This window comes from Lagenorhynchus albirostris, chromosome 2, assembly GCF_949774975.1.
Source record: "Lagenorhynchus albirostris chromosome 2, mLagAlb1.1, whole genome shotgun sequence".
In the NCBI taxonomy this organism is placed as follows: domain Eukaryota; kingdom Metazoa; phylum Chordata; class Mammalia; order Artiodactyla; family Delphinidae; genus Lagenorhynchus; species Lagenorhynchus albirostris.
Genome location: NC_083096.1, coordinates 88,773,743 through 88,788,968, shown reverse-complemented (window position 1 = coordinate 88,788,968; position 15,226 = coordinate 88,773,743). Strand labels below are relative to the sequence as shown.

General features: G+C 47.6%; 1 pseudogene; it reads left to right on the top strand.

Moving 5' to 3' along the window:
• The first annotated feature begins 5,933 nt into the window (after window positions 1-5,933).
• Window positions 5,934-14,998, top strand: LOC132515485 (acidic mammalian chitinase-like; annotated as a pseudogene).
• Window positions 14,999-15,226: the final 228 nt, after the last annotated feature.

Here is a 15,226-nt window from a genome sequence, read left to right as displayed (position 1 = left end):
TCCGACTCCTCAGAATTGTGCACCAGCATGCAGCAGCTTGTGCTCTTGGTTCCCAGCCCATGTGCAACACCCTTCTCTTCCCATCTCCATCCCTGTCCCACAGAGCAAGGACCTCACGTACACACTTTGCATCCAAGGTTCGTCTACACCCCACCCTGCCCCAACACACACACACACACACACACACACACACACACACACATCCTCTAGCAGGTGTGTTCACACTAGCATTGTGTTCACACTCAGGATCATGGGACCAGGAAAAAGGGCTGTGCAGGCCCTGAAAGTGGGCACAGGCTGTTTGGGCTATTTGAGCAGGAGTCCTGGGTATCTGGATTAGGGTTTAAAAGAGCAGGGATGTGGGCTTCAGGTGGATGTGCCCTTAGCCCTGCAGTCTTCTCACCTCACGGGGAGGGGTGCAGCTGGAAGAGGACAAGAATGGAGCCATCAAAAGCAGGGGGTAGCAAACTGTGGCCGATGGGTCAAATCTAATGCACTGCTTGTTTTTGTAAATCAGATTTTATGGGAACACAGCTGTGCCCATTTTTGTTTACATATTGTCTATGGCTGCTTTCTCTCTACAGTGGCAGGGTCAAGAACTTGCAACAGATTCGGTATGGCCTACAAAGCCTAAAGTATTACTATCTGGCCCTTTATGGAAAAGTTTGCAATTCTTCCTCTAAAGCATGGTGTCCGAAGCAGGGAGTAAGGCTGCTTGAAGTCTAAGGCTGTTTCTGAGTTCAGACACCCTAATTTCAGGATAAATTGTGTTTCCCCTCATTCTCCCACTACTCTTCGAATCCTTTCCTTATTGAAAAATGATTTTTATCTTAAACTTTCTTTTTTTTTCTTTTTTTTTGGCTGCGCGGCATAAGGGATCTTATTTCCCCAACCAGGGATTGAACCAGTGTCCCCTGCAGTGGAAGCGCAGAGTATTAACTACTGGACCGCCAAGGAAGTCCCTTATCCTAAACTTTGAACAACACTTTCATTTGCATATTTAATCATCATGGCTTATGAAGGAGGCATTTAAGCCCAATTTGCAGATGATCTGACTGGGGCTCAGGGAATGTAAGATCATATATCTAAGTGGTGGCAGCACTGATCTCGGAGAGACAGCAGTGAACGAGATCTTAGTTCCCTGACCAGGAATTGAACCTGGGTAACCTGGATGAAAACAGGGAATCCTAGCCCCTAGACCACCAGGGGCTAGAGGCTAGAAGCAAAATTCCCCTGGCCCTTGCTCCCACTGAAAAATGTATTTCTCAAGGAGGCAAAAACTGTAAAACCAGGTACAAAGTTTGTTATTAGAGACACAGTACAACGAATGGGAGAGCCCACAGAGAAACAGTTTGTTTAGTTAAGAAAGAAGCAGGGCAAAGATACACACCAGGAGAGAAAGGGTGTGGGCGTCCTCCCTAATGAGTGCAGTAAAGAGGCGGTTAAGTCATTTATATCGGGCAGTTCTTCCGGGTCTTTGTTTACCTGTGGCCAACGACCTGGTTTCTTTTTCCACACCTGACCTGTCCTAGGACCCTCCCCAACAGGTGTGCACTACTTTTTCCAAGATGGATTCCAGCCCAGAGCCCTATGGGGGGCCTTGGCAGCACCTATTCTGGGGTGGTGCCCCCTCCTGTTTGACCAACAAGGAGACTTTCTGTGCATGTGCAGTATCTCCCTTGACCCAAGGATGGGAAATATGTGACCTCTTGATCTTTTACTCAAGCAGGGTTTAGCCCCTCTCTGTCCCTGCCATAACTGTTATCTTAAAGTGTCCACAGGAGGCAAAGTCCAGCTATTTACCCTGTTCCTGTTGTTATTTCCATCTCGAAGGGCAAACAGGAGGCTGGTTGTAAGTGTCTAGTCTAGAACCCACATGCCTCCTTCCTCAAGAAATGTAAACAGGAGGCTAGTTGTAAATGCCTAGCCTGGAACCCATCTATCTCCTGCCTCAGCACCAGAATTTCTGCAGGTGAAGGGGCTTAGAGGTGGCTACATGATCCGAAGGTGAGTGAGAGTGGGAGTACCAGGGGATTTATTCCTTTATGGTTGAGAAAACATCAGATGTACATATGAAAAAACAGGGGTGGCAAATGCTGCTGGAGACTAGGGGGAACTTTGTGCCCAAGGCCCACTAAATGCTGCCCCAGAGCTCAGATCTTCTTACTATAAGGTATACGTTGTTTGGGGTACCTCTCTGGTTTTCTAACTCTGGCTCAGTCCTTTGCTTCCTCAGGTTGTTGTGTTCTTGAGAAGCAGAAGAGTGAAATGATTAAGAGCACAGTCAGGAGTCAGACTGCGTGGATTCACATCCTGGCTTTGTCACTAACTTACTGTGTGACTTTGGCCAAGTTACTTACCTTCTCTGTGCTCCACTCTTCTCTGTAAAATGGGGATAATAAGCGTGCCTGCTGCTGGAGATATGAGGGGTAAGTAAGGTAATATTTGCAAAGAATTTAGGCTAGTATGTGACACATCAAAAACATTATTTGTGTCTATTGTTACTTTGATTATCATGGACAGCTGTCCAACACAGTTACCTTGGCCTCGCATGGAGCCCAAGAGTCCATCAAAGGTCTATGTCTTGGGCTCCAAGCCCTGAACTCTATGGATTCCTTTCTCACACCTGCTGTGAGGAGAGAACACTTTGCTTTGCAAATATCCAGGAGTAGATTAAGGAGATTAGGGCCTTTTGTTTAGCTGAGATTGGAGAGGAACCCTGATCAACCTCCTACCCCCCCGCCCCACCCAAACAACTTCTTTCAGGAGACTTTTTAAGGCTAGGTAGGAGTCCTCTGCCATAGAGGAGCCGTATGTGCCGTTGTATAGGGTGGTGTGGGTGAGGGATGGTGGAGCAAGAGAACCCAGGTCCCAGAGGCAGGCTGTCTCTGCTTGGGTCTCAGCTCTACTTATTCTCAGTGTGACCTTAGACAGTTAATTAATTTCCCTTAAATCTCAGTTTCCCCAGTGTGTAAAAGGGATGACCATAATCTGCCTCAAAGGGTTGATTTGAGGATTAAATGACTTAATCATCTCGCACATTGCACAGGCTGAATGAATGTGAGCTGTTATTACTATTTTCAAGACCCGGCCAATTCCAGTTAGTTAATGCCTCAAGTGCTTGGCAGTCAATGACTAGAGGCCAACTGAGTCAAAGGCCTGGGAAGGATAACAGCCATGGGATTGCCAGGAGCCCATCATACTTATATTGAAATCTGTAGGAGCCATTCCTGTATTCTCTGTGAACCCAGATTGCCCTTAAATGGGTCTGGATTAGAAGTTCCCAAAGGTCTGATCAGCATCTTTCAGAAGACATTGAACACTCACCTAGTAGGTCTCTAAGTAGCAGGTAGGTGTTGCCTGGAGTGCGGCCAGCAGTGCCACCCATCCCAACTGGGATTTTAGTCGGACTCAGTGTGTGTCCTGGGGCTGGTGTCAATGCCAGAGGAAAAACCACACCTTTGCTCCTCTCATTGCCTTCTGGGGCTGAGTGACCCTGAGACGCGGTCTGGACATCTGTGATGTGGCCTCATAGTGGGCTTCCTGTAGGTGCATCCCCTCCTGTCTAGGCAGTTAGCCTGGGAGTGGAGTGGAGGGAAGGAGGCAGGTCCTAAAACATTGTGATCCTCAGTGCCTCGATCCACAGACATTTTTGCTGCTGTCTTTGCTCTGATTTTTATGGCTGCCTGGGGCCTTGTCCAAGGACTTGCTGCTTCTCCCGTCTGAAGCAAAGCCTAACTATAAATGTCTGCACCCCGTGAATTTCCTCCATCCTCTGAAAACCGGGCCACCTTCAGTTAAACGGAAGCAAGTTTGAAAAGTGATGCTTTCTCACTGCAGACTTGGTGAAACCTCACAAACTGGTAGCCATTACCTGACATCTATTGTTACAATGGAATCAAGGAGTTGGAGGCTGGGCAGGGCTGCCTACCCTTGTCTGGCCAGCGATAAATCCTGGTCAAATGGCAGCCTCACTTCCCTTGTCCATACTCATCCCCTAGAGTCCAGATGGTCTCTTTGGACATGTAGGGCCTACTGGGACCTGTAATGACTTTGAATCCTAGACCAGCCTTATACCTGTGCCAGATATACCATTTTCCTAAAAGTACCTTCAGTCAATAACCTTTTAAGGCTGTTCTTACCGAGTCTCCATTGTGTCTTGGGGTTGATTACCTAAGAAGGAAAACACAGATAAGGTTCAGAGGATAAGTGGGAGCTATGTGTCCCCTGCTACCCCTTTATTCCTGGGTCAGAGGAAGGGAGCCTTGCTTGCTGAAGGGAGCCAGGTGCGGGGTGGCAAGGCCTCCAGTGTTCCCTATAAAAAGCTGTTGAGTGCCCATTCAGCCCTGGAACTCGCAATGAGCACTTCCCATCAAAAAGGGGAAATTGCTGATTCTTGCCGGTGAGTCTGTCCCAGGTGGCCCAGGTGAGCTTTCAGAGTATCTGCTTTTTCTCCTCTATTTATTCTACCTCCACCCTCACTCTCTATCCTCCAAGGCTTCCTTGTCCCCTTTCTCTCTTGCAGGTTCCTTGGGTTCATAACATAGTGGGGAAGGAAGAGAGGGAGAGGAAGAGGAAGGAAGGGCCCACTAATCACCCAAGGGCTTCAGATGGGAAAGAAAATGGATAACTCTGGTGAATCAGGACAAGGCCATTTCCCCATGTAGCGTGATGGAAGACTTGGGCTAGCCATTCTAGTTCTGATGTACCTGTGGGGAGGAAGGTGATCTCCGCGTCTTACTCTTCCACCATCTTCCTCAACTCCTGGGCTAGCCATTCTAGTTCTGATGTTCTGTGATGCCTCCTCACTGCCAGCCACAGAGCGGGAGCTCAGTGCATACACTTGACCAAGGATTAATCAACTAACAGGAACAGTTAGCAGAAAACTGGATGAGGCAGAGGTTTTTCTGATTGTGTACTTTGGGGATAGGTGTGAGGGTTCCAGGGAGAGAGGCAGACAAGACCTTAAAGAGCTAATGCAGTTCCGCCAGTGCTAACTCATCCCTAGAGATGACGTCGCAACTGTGGGTAGGAGCCCAATGAGAATGGTCACTGAGTCAGATAGCACAGCGCATCTTGGGTACAACTGGGTAGCTTGGATGGAAATAAAATTTAGGAGCATAATTTCAGTTGAGAAGTAGAGTGAAACTGGTTCTGGAAAAGTGAGTTCTAGTCCTTAGTGTGAAGGGTATGACTACCTGAGGGGGCCCTCTGCCTGCCCTCCCCTTCTCCACCTCTGGTGCCTCCTCTGCCCTTCTCCACCACTTTGGTTTATCTTTAGGGTCTGTTTATTCAATACATATGGACAGAGAGTTGACTATGTGCCAGGCACTGGGCTGGGTAGTGGGGATTCAGCGGTGTAAGCACAGTCCCTGCCCTCAGGGAGTTCATATTCTAGTGGGCAGACCAATAAACAATTAGTGCTTTCAGGGTGAAACATGCTGTGATAGGGATAAGAAAGCACAAATCCCAAAGGAGCCTAGAGGGAGAACAGAGAGCCCAGTCCCAATGTCACCTCTCTTGGGAAGTCTTCCCTGACTTGTTCTCTATAATATCCTGTGCATATCTCAATTTTAACACTTGTCTCATTGCATTGAGCTGAGGTTTGGTTGTGCTTACAGGTTTGACTTCCCCACCAGGCTCAGAGTTCTCTGAGGGCAGGGAGTTTGTCTAGTTTTTCTTTTTGTCTTCAGAACTCAGTACTTAATATGAGTTTGTTGAATGAATAACAACATGTGTTCCTGGTTCCTGAACTGCTCACTATCATCTGAGCTTCCAGGTAGCTCACCGAGTGCCTACATTAGCTACTTTCCCTGAAATCATCATGCAGGGGTCCATGTTGGGAAAGGATTTATAGAGCAGAGGGGGTACCAGGCCCCAGCTCCCCTTCTCCATTTACTGCCGAGTGCTGTCTCAGGTCAGCCAGGGAAAGAATGACCCTGCTACCCTCTGACCAAGATCTCTTTTCTTCTTTAGGGCTGGCCCTCTTGCTGCAGCTGGGTAAGTGCCCCATGTGAAGATGGGGAGTACCAGGGTGCCCTGGGGACAAGGGATATTAGTCAGGGCAGGAGCCACCTCTTATTTCCCTGCCGTTCCAGTCACAGCAACCAAAATTGTCTGTTACTTCACCAATTGGAGCCAGTACCGTCCTGGGATTGCCCGCTACATGCTCGAGAATGTGGACCCTTGTCTCTGCACACACATCATCTTTGCTTTCACTGGCATGACCAACAACCAGATGACAACAATTGAGTGGAATGATGAGACCCTCTATGCCAGCCTCAATGGCCTCAAGCACTAGTGAGTTCTGGGCTTGGGCTCTGGGCTGGGTTGGAGGTTTTCACATGGGTCTTTCAGAAGTCCTTAGAGACACCAACACCAGAATGCCTCGTCTTTGAGTCCTGTTTGCAATCACTCTCATGCCTCATTGGCAGAGCTATTGGCATCATTCTCCCTAGGAGAGGCAGGTTGCTGTCATTTGTCTGGATTATTTTCTCAGCAGATCCTTCGCATTGAATGCTATGTGTCCCATGAGGAGCCATCCACAAGGGATTCATTGTGAATACAGTCCCCTGGAGGTTGCCATGTTGCAGTACAGACCCACACCAACCTATGGGCTAGCTGCCAATTTAACCTGAGATGGTTCTCGTGCCAGTAAACACTTAGCACATGTACTGAGTGACTACCAATGAATTGGGTGGGCCAGACATTATGCTAGGTGCTTTTCATTTATTATTTATGTAACCCCCACAACAAACACTAGGAAGTAGGCATGTTAAAGTTTAAAAGATATTTTAAGCTTGAGGAAACTGCACTGTAGAGAGGTTGAAAGCTTTCCCTTGCCCACAGAACTAGTAAGTGGCAGAAATCAGGAATGCCTGATCAGTTTATCAGATAGGTTAATTGACACTTCGGTCCAGTTGGGAATCCAGTGGGTAGTTTTTAAGATCAAGCTCACAGGACCTGGGTGCCTGCTGGGAGACACCATGGAATAGAGGAGTTAGGTTTAAATCCTGGCTCTGCCAACCTTAGTAGCTGGGTGATCTGGAACAGATTGCTTAAGCTCTCTGAATATCACTTAAAGGGCAAAGTGAGATTAATACTTCCTGCCCATTGGGATTGTAAGGGTGACAGAAGCAATGCATGTAAAGTACCTGGCATTTGGTAGGCACTCAGTAAATGGTAGACAGTTCTACTGCCTCTATTCCTTGTTCTTTCCTTTAAGAGTCTCAGACTTTCAGCTTTCTGGCCTAGTGTATCCTGGCAGCTCCGGCCCCTCTACCATCTGTGCTAAGGGACTACTTTTAGGTTCTTCCATCCTCCCTAGGATGTCCTGCCTTGTCTTCCCCTGAAGCTTCCTGTTGAATCAGGATCCACCAGCCCACTGGCAAGGCCAGGAAGAGGAACCTGTTCAATGAGCATTTATACTGTGTCCTGGAGGTACCCAGAGTAAGACAGTACTTTGCTCCTACAGAGAGCTCTGCTCCCAGTGCGAGATCAGAGACTGGTAATGGGGTAGGCCTGGCGCTGCTCAGGTGTGGGATACGAGGGTGGAGAGACTGACCAGCAGATGACATCTCCTCGCCTGTGGAATTTTATTTACATTGGGATCTTTCTATCTCCAGCAACAGGGGACTGAAAACCCTGCTATCTGTTGGGGCTGGAACTTTGGAACCCAAGGGTAAGACTTTGCATTCACAGAGGAATCGCTCCCAGATTACTCAGTCTCTTCCAAACTCCAAGGGCTCTGAATTCTCTGAAGTGGGTGGCCTCTGGCTTCAGGTATAAATTTAGATATCCTATAACCTTCTGGTCAGAGCTCTCTTTGAAGTCTGTCCTTCCTTTATCACAGCTCTTACCACCTGCCTATCTACTTATCTATACCTTCCTTTATAGGAGCTTCTCCAGGGCAGAAACTCTATTGTATTCACCACTATATCCCAGCACTACCAAATGTCAAATGAATGTCTGAATAACTGAATATGCATCTGGACAAATAGGAGGCTAAGTGACAAGACAGAGGACCCAGGAGCTTAGGCCACTATTGTTTCCTCCTGTGTCCCCCCACCCCACCCCTACCCCAGCCCCAAGTGCCGCATAATAGAATCCTGCCCTTGAGAGAGTCCACGTTGAAGCCCATCACTGCCACTAAGATCATAATGACTTGCTGACTCCAGATTCTCCAACATGGTGGCCCTGCTGAGAACCACCAGACCTTCATCCAGTCAGCCATATGGTTTCTGAGGAAGTACAACTTCCATGGGCTGGACATTGATTGGGAGTATCCTGGCAACTGTGGCAACCCAGCTGACACCAAGCAGCTCTTCACTGTCCTGTTGAAGATGACTCACAGTCCCTGTGTCCAAAGAACATAGGATCTGGTCCACAATGGACTGGGGAGAAGACCACTATATGATGAGGGGTTCTGAGAGAGGCTAAATACACCTGAGGGTGTGAATCTCAGTTCTTCTGGCTCAAAGCCTGATTTCTATAGCGTAAGATCAGATTTTTCTTTCAGGGAAAACTTGTAGGACCAAGTTATAGAGACTACTGTAAGGGAGTATGAAAGTTAATTTATTTACAGTAAGAAATCTGCCAAGGAGTCTGAAACATTCATGTTCTAAGCACAGCTATGGGAAGTCAAATAGTCCTCAAACAGGTCCTTCCTTGGGGGGCAGCATGTAGGGCAAGGTGAGCTAGTTACAGACTGAGATGTTCAATGGCCCCTCACTCTGGTAAGTAGAACCAGATGTTTCCAGCGAAGAGGTACTCCTGCCACCAGGGCCAGACATAAAGTTGTTGGGCCAGAGTGTCCTCTCCCCTGGGCAGCTTGATTGAGCACCAATGATTGCGTCAGTACTCTTATTTCCTCTTCTTCCATGATTGATTTTTCCAATTGTTAAATTTAATCATATATAGTCTGTAGCGCTAAGAGCCATTACTTTTTGTCCATATATTAGCTTTCTTTTTTTATATTTCTGCTCTGGACATTATTTATGACTCTTAGAGGGTCACCAAATTTCCCTCAGTACAAGTTTTGGGGAGACAACTCATTGTTGTTCCCAGAGACCAACAACAGTTCTTTTTGTTTGTTTTATTTTTTTATTTATTTTTATTTTTGGCTGTGTTGGGTCTTCATTTCTGTGTGAGGGCTTTCTCTAGTTGTGGCAAGTGGGGGCCACTCTTCATTGCGGTGCACGGGCCTCTCACTGTCGTGGCCTCTCTTGTTGTGGAGCGGCTCAGTAGTTGTGGCTCACAGGCCCAGTAGTTGTGGCTCACAGGTCCAGTTGCTCCGCGGCATGTGGTATCCTCCCAGACCAGGGCTCAGACCCATGTCCCCTGCATTGGCAGGCAGATTCTCAACCACTGCGCCACCAGGGAAACCCCCCAACAACAGTTTTTGAAGCAAAGAACTCTAAGCTGAGCACTGTTCAGCTTTCTTTGTAAGAATCATGACCTTGTCAAATGTTCATTGGTCCTTGCAGCCTGATTCCAGTGTCCTCTGTTTCACAGGAAATATATGAGGCTTTTGAGCATGAAGCCACACAGAGCAACAAGCCTAGGTTGTTGATTTCTGCTGTTGTGTCAGCTGGCTAAGGTACCATTGAAACTGCCTACCAGATCCCCAAGATGTCAAAGTAAGTAAACCCCAAGCCCAGGAGCCCAAGTTCGGAGCTAAGTAACCCTGAGACCTGCCCCATAGATTAGCCAATGCTCAGGTACCTTGGAGAGAGAGGGCTCTGTCCCAAAACAATAAGATGACCCCAAAGCCTGAGAGAGAGGCGTGGGAAGCCAGCCAAAATTCTCAATGATAAAAGGCTATTTGGAAAAGGTTAGTTGAGTTTCAAACTTCTACAAGACCTGAAGGTCTGAGTGCAGCCAGATATTGATTATGGGTTGTATGCCTTCTATATATCAATTTTTCAAATAAAGGTGAGAGAGAATGAAATAAAGAACAATAAAGCATATTCCCTCATGATGTAATTACAAACAACACATTCAGTAGGGACTAGGAGCTTTAGGGGCAGTGGGATGGAGACTATGATTTCCTCTGTATCATTTTTCTTCTCTTGTATCCTACCCTCAACAGCCCAAGGTACATGGACCTCATCAACGTGATGACCTATGACCTCAGGGGCTCCTGGGATGGCTTCACAGGAGAGGACAGCCCCCTGTTTGCAGGACCCAATGACAAGGGAGACTACAAATACTTCAGTGTGGTGAGTAAGGATTTGGGACAGTTAATTCTGATGGATATTTTCAAAGCATGTCATGGGATCCCTGGCCAAGGACCAAAAGGGAGGCTGAGGAAGCTTGATGGACAAGATAAAGATGGCGATCTTTTTTAACCCAGTTCATGTTGCCTGCTTCCTTTTTCCTATGATTAATGACACCCATTCATCTTTCACACCAAAGGAAGCAGAATAGTGGCTTGGGATAATCCCAAACATTGAAAAAATAATTTAACTATCATTGTCATTGATGCTAGGAGCACATTTCATGATCTATCTTGCCCCTAATCTTCCTCACCTCCCTTCCACTTTCTCCCCATCCCATAAGAGTTATCTTCTTAACTTGTATGGCATAGGCAGCTGTAATAATAAATCTTAATGATTAGTAGGTGTGTAAGTTGGCTAGATGTGATTTCAGTGTAGAATGCAACCAGAGATATAGAAATTGGTATGGGAAATTCTCCCAGGAGCATACCCCATGCTCAAACAATTCTGAGCTGCTATATTCCACAAGTTGGGAAAACAAGAGGATGCACAGCTGAACCCCAGTCCCATCCCAAATGCCAAGTCCAGTATGAGGGGAAGGAGGATAGTGGAACATTTCATTCCCAGTTGACACTGGGCCCTGCTACCTAAGTACTATACCTCTTGACTGACGCTGCCTCTAACACCCAGTTCCAGAAGGAAGGGTACCACTTTCCTTTCTGTGAGGTTGGGCTGTGGAAGGGTCTGGACTGCAGGCTATGTCTGAAGTGGCCAGGAAATTGGGTGGAAAATGTTGGCTATTCCACAGGCCTCTGGGCACATCCTCAGCTGCTTTTTAGTACAGTAATATGTTCCTTACCTTGCCTCTAGGATTATGCAATGAACTACTGGAAGAATCAAGGTGCCCCTGCTGAGGAGCTGATGGTGGGCTTTGGGGCTTATGCCAGTACCTTCACTCTCACTAACCCTGCCAGCCATGGCCTGGATGCTCCCACCTCTGGCCCTGGGACTGCCAGGTCCTACACGCAGGAGGCTGGGAGTCTTGCCTACTTTGAAGTAATGTCCCAGAGGGCCGGAGGAGCAGAGAGATTCACTTTCTGTTCTAAAGGATCATAGATACTTCCAAAGAGAAAGAATTTATACTCTGATTTCTGATACAGGGTACCCCATTGTTGCCAGCTCTGAGTGTATGTGATAGGGAGGGAAGGGTAGAATGAACTATTGATAAAACATCTCAAATTTTCACCTTTTAGAGTAAATGTGCATCTTTCATGCTAGTAGTAGTTAACATTTACCGGGTCCAAATGTATAGCCAGGCTCTGTTCTCAGTGATTTTTATATATCATCCTATTTAACCCTCACAACAGTGAGGTGCTGATTTTATCCTCTTACACAAGAAGACACAGAGGCACAGAGGGATTAAGAAACCTGCTCATCACAGAACTTGTAAATGGCCAAGCTAAGATTCAAACTAAAGTTGTCCAGCACCAGAATCTCAGACCCTAAACATTATGTGTTCTCACCCCCTTGTTGGCTCTTGGCTCTTTTTGGCAAAAATTCTTTCAAATAAGAGAAACAGGGAAACTCGTTTCAAAGGGAAACTGGGCCACAAGGCACAAAGAAGCTGCCCTGTCCCTTGTCTCACAGATGGGTATTGGCAGACCCAGGACTGGGATTTAGGTCTTGTCTTTCAAGCCTGTGCCCTTTCCACTGTGCCACCCACAAGAGGGAAAGCAGGGGAGCTGGGGTGAAACTGGAACCATGAGCTCTTATTTCCAGCAAAGAGAGGTGGGGAGAGGAGTGTATTCCAGAAAATAAAGGGAGGGAGGAGGGAGATGTGCGCCAAACACAGGCAGGGGCATCTGAGCCGTGATTTGTCCTCCTGCCCCAGGTCTGCTCCTTCTTGAAAGGAGCCACCGAGGTGTGGAACGCTCCCCAGAAGGTGCCCTATGCCTACAAGGGGAATCAGTGGATTGGATATGCCAATCCCAAGAGCTTCACCCTCAAGGTAAGGCCCTCCACACCCTTCCTTCTACACAGTTGGGAGAGGTAGGGAACCTGCCCTCCAAGTGCATTTGAATTATAAGAAAACACCTAAGAGAGGTAAGGCAAGACCCAGGGTGGCCCTGAGGTCTCAAGGGAGCTGATGGCCCAGGTGTAGAGCTCGGCGGTTGGAACAGCCCCTCTGCTTCCGGGCAGTTGCAGCTGGTTCCTCCCTTCCCTCAGCTCCTGTGCCTTCCCGTCCTCGGCCCCCACGCCCACTCCTGGAGACTCCCTTTTGGCCCCTTTCCCTGCTCTGCTCTGCTCCTGATCCAGTGCTCTGATTCGTGCTTCCTGAATTAGGCACTCTTCCACCCCGAGGGCCATGGTGTAGATCAGTTTCTTCCTCTCCTTTGTTCCTCTCCTGCATACAGTAACTTCATACAGGAGGAACCCACATCGGGAGGCAAGAGATCCTTGGAGCCATTAGGCTTCTGCCCACTGGCCTTTACATGCTCATATCTGGGTGGTTACTATTTACCAGCCCCAAAGTCCTTCACCCTATACCTCCCCATCAGGAGCCCTGTCTCTCTGCCCAGACACTTGCCAGGTGAAGGGCCCTGTATCTCTTTTGACATCACAACCACCCAAGCTCCAACTCAGACAAGCCTTCTCAGAAGGTGGTTGGTGATAACAGAGAGCAGGGGAGAGACTCATTCTCCCTGACTTGGTAGTCCTAAGATCTCTCCTTGTCTACAAATATGTCCATGACTCCCTCAGAGTCTCTGTGGGAAAGCCACTCTCCCATTCCCTCCTCTCCATGACTGGATCATGGCCTTCCCCGTCATCCTGCTGGAGTCACTCCCTGCGCTTGTGCAAGGACATCCCACAGTGTCCCCGATTCTCTCCCACAGGGTGAGTGGCTGCTGAAGAACTAGTTGGGGGTCCATGGTCTGGAACATTGGCTTGGATGACTTCACAGGCACTTTCTGTGGACAAGGCAAATACCCTTTCATGCATGCCCTCAAGTCTGCACTCAGCGTCTCCACTCCCAGTAAGTAGTGAAGCACCACCTACCAGCCACGAGGTAACAAACTAGACATTAAGGAAGAAGAAAAGACTATCCAGAGCTCCTCCCAGTCTGGCCTCAAAGAAAGCCTCCTTCAGATCTTCCACCTGTCCTAGCATGTCCACAGGGAACTGGCATTTGGGACCCAGAAAGAGAGACTCAGGTGGCTGCTAAGGGACAGCCCCTGAGTGAGAGAGAAAGGCCCATCCCTGTTCCCGAGGGCTTTCCTTGTAGAGCTGTTCAAGGAGCTCCTGGAGAACATTCCGGAACCTGGGTAGAGAGAGGACCACAAATGCCTTGTTCCTGTTCCTGTCTGCCCAGCTCCAGCCTTTAGGAACTTTGTGGAGCAGAGAAGACAAGGCAAGGGAGGGATGGCAAAGTTAGGTGGTGAGGAGAGGGAAGAGAGAAGGAGAACCCTGAAGGGGTCCAGCTGGCCCATTCCCTGAAGTGAGGAGCAGAATTACGATTACTCTCAGCACACAGCTTTGCCCCAGACCCAAAGGCCTGGGCAAGTGCAGAAAGCAGAAGGGGCCAGGAAGACATGTGGACAGCCAGTGCTGACTGCTGGACCATGTCAATTCTGCTGGTTCTTTCAGATTTCAAGTTATCCTCACAGGTGCTCTTGGAGACAGGTGTAGTCTACTTAAACATAAAAACTAGGGAGGGAGAAACAGGGAGGTATTAGTCAAAGGGTGCAAGTTTCAGTTTTACAATATGGATGAATCCTAGAGATCTACTGTACAACATAGTGCCTGTAGTTAAGAATACTATATTGTATACTTAAAAATTTGCTGGAAGGGTAGATCTTGTGTTCTTACCACAAAAAATAATAATAAATAAAGAGGACAGGAGGAGACTTCTGGAGGTGATGGGTATGTTTACGACATTGATTGTGAAAATCGCAATGTGTACTTATCTCCAAACCCATCAAGTTGTATGTAAACACTTTGTATGTCAATCATACCTAATAAAGTGGTTTAAAAAAGAAAGACAACAGTGTAGTAGGCATAACACAGGCTCTGAACTCAAGGTAGAACTAGTTTTGAATCTCAGTTCTCACCTTAGCTGACATGAATAAAATAATCTTTAAAATTCTTCCACTTTGTAGGATTTTGGGGGGTTATGGAACATAGTATTTGGACAAGCATTTAGGTGATAAATAACATTGCTTTCCTCTTAAAAATAAAACAAAAACAAAGCTAATTATTCTGTAGCACTTACTATTTTATACAGCATACACATGGGAAAATGCTTTATGTAATAATTCTAAGAGATAGTACTAGTATTCCATAATTTAAGGGAGGAAATTGAGGCTCAGAGAAGTTAGTGACTTGTTTGTGGTCACATAGCTCATAGCAGAGCTGGGTATCACTGATTCAGGCCCAGAGCATTTAACCACTGGTTCAGATAAGATGAGGAACCCCCAGTGACACTACAGACACAACACTCATGCTGGGAAAGTAGTCCACCCCAGAACCTATGGGGCCCTTTTCTTACTCTCTCAGGTTGCAGAGTGCCCACCTCTACCATGGGCTCCCGCACCAACACTGTGGCTCCCGGGAGTGGCAGCACTGGCGAGAGTGGATTCTGTGCCGGAAAGTCCAACGGTCTCTATCCCAGCCCCACCAGCAAGTGCACCTTCTACAACTGTGTGGATGGATGTACCTACAAGGAGGCTTGTCAGACAGGCCTGGTCTTTGACACCAGCTGCTCTTGCTGTAACTGGATTTAAGCCATCTGCTTGTGGGATCCATTGGGGACTGTAGGACAGAAGGATGATTAAATGGAAGTTTTGCCTTAGACTACCAAGTTGTCTACTTTGATTTGTGAATCTACGTGATACTCCCCTGTGTGTAAAACAGAAGTCTTACCTTCTTGCTTCCCAGAGGTCTCCAGAGGTTGGGGCTGGGAGACAAGGATGGGTAGTGTCTGGGACCTCTCTGAGCATTTCCGTGAGAAG